The following is a 5,733-nucleotide window of genomic DNA, read 5'->3' as shown; positions in this document are numbered from 1 at the left end:
TTAAATCAGTATAGTTAAATTTATCCACTCTTCTTTAAACTTTAAATTATATCTTATTTAAAATAATCCATCTGTATCAAAACTTCTAAATGTTTCTATATTTTCAAAAAAAATTAAGTTACACTATTTCTATATATTTTTAATCACCTTCTTATAGTTGTTTTGTGTACTGTGTAAAATAAAACCCCAAATTTATCTTTTAATTTTTTTTGAAGAGTTAGTGATTCACCTCAGCAGAGTCACAAAATATTCCATCTTTTCTAAATGTAAAAAGAGATATAAATGGGTCGGTTCTTATACTGTTTTATTATTTTCTGCATATATTAATTTCTTTCATTAAATTTTATTAATTCCTAAAACTTCTTATTAATCATTTTATTTTTCTTAATGTACAATCTCCATCCTTATTCTTCATTTTCAAGTTAGTACCAAATATTCTTGGTCATTTATGCTTCCTTGTGAAGATTAACTATTAATCTTATTATTATGTCCCTGAAAAATAATCAGTTGTGCTTTCAAACAGAATTGCTTGGAATGTTTGAATTAATTTGGGGAGCACTTATTATATTTTCTTTTTCTTTTCTAGATGCAGGAAAAATCTCCTAATATATTCAGAATTGATGTCTAATCCCCCATAAAATACATTGTTTCCAACATAAAAATCAGGTACATCTTTTGTTAGAATTTTCTAAGGTTGTCTGGGTTTATTGTGAATGGAGTCTTTGTTTTGATAACTACCAATTTAAATGAGCTTTTTATGGAGGGTAGAGACGCTATTGTTTTTGCACCGTTATCCAACAATTTTACTCAACTCCTAATTAAAATGTAATAATTAGTCTGAACGAATTCTCTTGGCTGTCCTGTGTCGTCAGTCATTGAGCAGGCTCATATGCTCCTGCAGGAGGACGGCTTCCCCACAGGACAGTGAGCAGACAGCAGGGAGAACAATAATCTGAAAAGAAGGAATATTTGTAATGTGCAGGGGTGCTCAGACGGTAGTGATCTTACATGTTTCTTAACAATTCTAAATGTTGTGAAACAACGCTCCACGGGTCTCTTGCATTTCTGCCAACACGGCATGTAGACACAAGGGCAGCTTTTGGTCTGGAATATCTTCCAAAGGTTGTTTGTATAATGATTAACCTTAAAAGACAGGAGACATTTAGTCATGTGCAGGCCGGAGAGCTGGCTTGTCCACTGACCGCTGTGTAGCACAGATGATCTGTGCGTCTAGAACAAACGTCAGGACAGTTCTGCTTGCTTTGCCTAACTGTGAGGGCTTCTAAGCTTGCCATTCTATATGTCTTTAATCAACTTCTTAATAGTTTTTTGTGTACTATGTAAAATAAAACCCCAAATTTATCTTTTAATTTTTTTTGAAGAGTTAGTGATTCACCTCAGCAGAGTCATGAAATATTCCACCTTTTCTAAATGTAGAAAGAAATATAATGGGGCTGTTATTATATTGTTTTGTGTTTTTGCATATATTAATTCCTTTGCGTTAAATTTTTATTAATTCCTAAAACTTATTAATAATTTCATTTTTCTTAATGCACAATCTCTATCCTTATTCTTCAGCAGTGATGCAAACCCACTTCACGCGCAGCACCCAAGTGCACCGTACCACACAACGCTGTGACAACACTAACACGAAGCTGATGCTGATTGCTCAACAGTGAGGGATCCCTGCCCAGCAGCGGCCAGCACCATGGAGCTGGTAGGTTAACTCATCAACTTGTAAGCATGGTAAAATCTCAGGCCCTTCAGAGTTCTTGACAAGAACCACACCCCAGGGAGCAGTAGAACTGTGTAGATAGAACCTGGACCACCTAAGCTTATTTTTCTGGTGAGTAAAATATAGTCAAGATAGTGAACATGTTAGTCATGGCAACTCCAAGGAACACTGAAATTCTGTTTGCCAATGTGTGTAGTCAGAGACGAAAACAAAATGGAGTGACCAATTTAGAGGACTTCCAGTTGTGTCCTGGTCATTACTGATGCTTTCTAGTCCTGATTGCTTTTTAAGCTGTAGATTATTGTTGGAATTAAAGCTGCCTTGCTGGAAGATATTTAGCTATTTGAACTACTTGGGGTTGTTGTTGACTATTTAAAATAAGTGTTTCCGAGTATCAGTGATCCGTTTTGAGCTACACACATAGATTCTTTTTATACCAGGAAACTGTCTTTGTTATTTCTATGATGTTTTATAAAAATTTCTTTGGGAATAAAACTGACCCAGGTTCGGCCGGGCACAGTGGCTCACGCCTGTAATCCCAGCACTTTGGGAGGCCGAGGCAGATGAATCATGAGGTCAGGAGATCGAGACCATCCTGGCTAACATGGTGAAACCCCGCCTCTACTAAAAATACAAAAAATTAGCCGGGCGTGGTGGCGGGCACCTGTAGTCCCAGCTACTAGGGAGGCTGAGGCAGGAGAATGGCGTGAACCCGGGAGGCGGAGCTTGCAGTGAGCCGAGATTGCACCACTTCACTCCAGCCTGGGCGACAGAGCCAGACTCCGTCTCAAAAAACAAAAACAGCAAAAAACAAAAAACCGACCCAGGTTCTAGACTGTTCTTTCACCTGTTTATGGGCTGTATTCTAATCAGTGCCCTTTGCTTTTTATTCTAGACTAGCGTCTCATGCTTGTAATCACCAGAACTTATATACTTTGCTAAATTGGTGGCTTTGCTTGTTAATCCTTCTTACACTGATTTCCATACTGTTACTTCAAATTTTGATTTCTTACCAAGCTCTATGTTTAATTTTGCCTGAATCTTACTCAGCTAAGTCCTTTTATCTCAGCCCATTGACATTTTTCTTATTTCACAAATACATGTTTTCTTGAATTTTACTGAAAATACAATATAGAAGCTTTCTCAAGTTTTTAAAAAATTCCTCCAACAGTAAATCTATTTGTTGATATAAAGCCATAAAAATGATACAATTGACTCTGGGGACTTGGGGGTAAGAGTGGGAAGGAGGCGCGGGATCAAAGACTACACTTAGGGTGCAGTGTATACTGCTTGGGTGACGAGTGCACCAAAATCTCACAAATCACCACTAAAGAGCTTACTCATGTACCCAATTACCATCTGTACCCCAATAACTTAGGGAAAATAAAATAAAAAATAAACATTTATAAAAAGAAATAAAATAAAATAAAAATATAGCAAGTTTCATATTCTTTTTTCTTCACACTGTAGACTCTTTTCATCATTCCGATGTTGGGAATTTTTGTCACAGCTTTGAACAGAAGAATTCAATAAAGGCCAAGTATTTTCAAAATCTGTGGTGGTTGACTTATTCTTTGATCTCCTCTCTGCACAAGCTGCTAAGAAGAAACCTCGCTTTTACATTTTAATCTGGTATTGATTGATGTAAAGTTACATTACCAATTCAGTGATCCAAAATTTATTCAAGGGCATGTGGGCACTCTTGGGATAATGACCCTTTTTATCTCTCATCCCCAGGCCACAAATCGGTTTCTAACACAGAGCTTTCATGTCCATTTTAGATTTTGCAGCAAACACCTCCTAGATATTCTGATTTTGCTTCTGTGCCTACTGCTTTGCGGAGTGTCTTTTCCACCCAGTGATCTGTCACTATGTCGTGCTGTAGGATTCTGAACACTAGCTGGGGTTTTCACCCAGTGGCTCCACAAATTAATGTGATGAGCCAGGAGCAAAGGGGCTTGCACAGAGTCTGCTTCTCAGCGACCTCCTCATCTTGTTTGCATTCTCACCCTCATCTTTCCAAGTTCAAGGCTCTTAATGTGGTCCTGTGGCACTCCCCACACATTCTTCATTAATGCATGTCTTTCTCAGGTTGGGGCTCGGGAGAAGGTGGTTGAGGCTGGGAGTAGCCTGGTCCTGCCATCACTATGCATGGAAAGTTACGACGATGTTCCAGTTTCTGACAAAGGAGACTCATTCCCCTTCTCCCAGGCTTAGTGCTGACGGTCTCACTTGCATCGTCTTCGTTTTCCCCATGTGAGTCTTAGAATTTTTTTTTTTTTTTTTTTTTGAGACAGAGTCTCGCTCTGTCGCGCAGGCTGGAGTGCAGTGGCACCATCTTGGCTCACTGCAAGCTCCACCTCCCAGGTTCAAGCGATTCTCCTGCCTCAGCCTCCCGAGTGGCTGGGATTACAGGCACCTGCCACCACGCCCGAGTACGTTTTTGTATTTTTAGTAGAGACAGGGTTTCGCCATGTTGGCCAAGCTGGTCTCGAACTCCTGACCTCATGATCCACCCGCCTCGGCCTCCCAAAGCTTGGATTACAGGTGTGAGCCGCTGTGCCCGGCCCTTAGAATGTTTTAAATGCACGTACTTCCACTGTCGTCTACTTCCCTGTGTGAGGGAAATCTTTGAGATAGAACTTGTCCTCCCGTTTGTCTACCGGGGCTTTCATTTTACAAATCTGTTAAAGTTAACTGGGAGTTTCACATGAGAAAAGTAAGATATGGACTCACATGTAGCAGATACAGTGCAGTAGCTGGAAGAAAGGCTATGGATTCACAAATATCCGGAATGCAAGTCCAGGCCCAATACTTGTGACCTGAGGCAAGGAAGATAATTGATCTCTCTGAGTTATAATTTGCACAAATTTGGGAAGATAATAACGTAAAAAGCAACTACGTCATAGCTATTGCTGTGTATGTATAGCTTCTTGATACTTTTATCTATTCATTAATATAAAAATATCTGTTGAGTGCTAGTCATTGCTAGCATTGTGATAAATAATAACTTGCTTTTGGAATCCAGTAGCAGTTAAAGATAGGAAAAGATCGTTAATTTCTCCTCTGTTACTTGAAAGCTCTTCATAGGAACTGTAAATTTTCAAGACAAGTAGAAGACAGGATTCAGGCAATCTGTTAGGACAATAGATTTTCATGATAAGAAAGTTTACTTAAGCCGAGTAAACATGCAAATTGATAATAAAATGCTTAGCTTCATTCTCCAACACATTCATCACAAATCTTTTCGCATTGAAAAAAAAGCATTCATTTTTTTAAAATGAGAATTTAAAGTAGTGAATCCACAAACCACAGCTTTTCATTTTTAAACTAGTGAAAGATACATACCTAGGTTTGCTGATGGTTTTCTGTTCATCTAAGCCGCAGGGAAAAGATCCATACATAAAAATTAAGGAGAACATATCCTAAAGGAATGATTTGTGCATTACTCCTCAACTGCTTTCATGCAGTCAAGAATTTAAGAATAAAGATGTGTAGGATCTCATAAAATGTAATTGGCTGTAGTTTAACTCTTTTATTCTATGAATGTTGATGATCTAAATCTAACTTTCACCCTTGCCATTTGGTAGAAATAATATTATGTCCCTAAAATAACTTACAGTTTGAAGAATCATAACAAATATTTTTGCAACATCAAATTTTCTTATATTGGGGAATCAATGGTGCTGTTTTGTTTGTTGAGCTTTGAGCTGTGTAGTTGAGTTGCTAATGATATGTTTGGATTACTACTGAGCACAGCAATTGGATGCATGACATATGCGATGGAGGTTGTGTATCGTGGCTGTGTCAGCTGTAATTATAATAGATGGCAGGGAGGAAGACCAACTACGCAGCAATCTGGATGTGGGGCAGATTTAAACCAGTAATTTACAGATTGCTACGTGAGATTATTACAGATTACCAGGAACTGAAAGCCACTGATGAATGTCTTTCCTAGGGTAGATGCACATAATTGTTATTGAGCTGATATTTTATAT

The 5,733-nt window shown here is 38.3% G+C and overlaps 1 long non-coding RNA gene across 1 annotated transcript; it reads left to right on the top strand.

Annotated features, from left to right (window-relative positions):
• The first annotated feature begins 584 nt into the window (after positions 1-584).
• LOC115935599 (uncharacterized) lies at positions 585-3,283 on the top strand. The gene is made up of 3 exons (XR_004071219.3): positions 585-666; positions 1,582-1,717; positions 3,206-3,283. It is a non-coding gene; the product is annotated as an uncharacterized lncRNA (long non-coding RNA).
• The last annotated feature ends 2,450 nt before the right edge of the window (positions 3,284-5,733 follow it).

The sequence above is a fragment of the Gorilla gorilla genome, chromosome 7 (assembly GCF_029281585.2).
Source record: "Gorilla gorilla gorilla isolate KB3781 chromosome 7, NHGRI_mGorGor1-v2.1_pri, whole genome shotgun sequence".
Classification (NCBI taxonomy): domain Eukaryota; kingdom Metazoa; phylum Chordata; class Mammalia; order Primates; family Hominidae; genus Gorilla; species Gorilla gorilla.
Note: the sequence above shows the minus strand (reverse complement) of the source record. Positions and strands in the feature narration are given on the sequence as shown.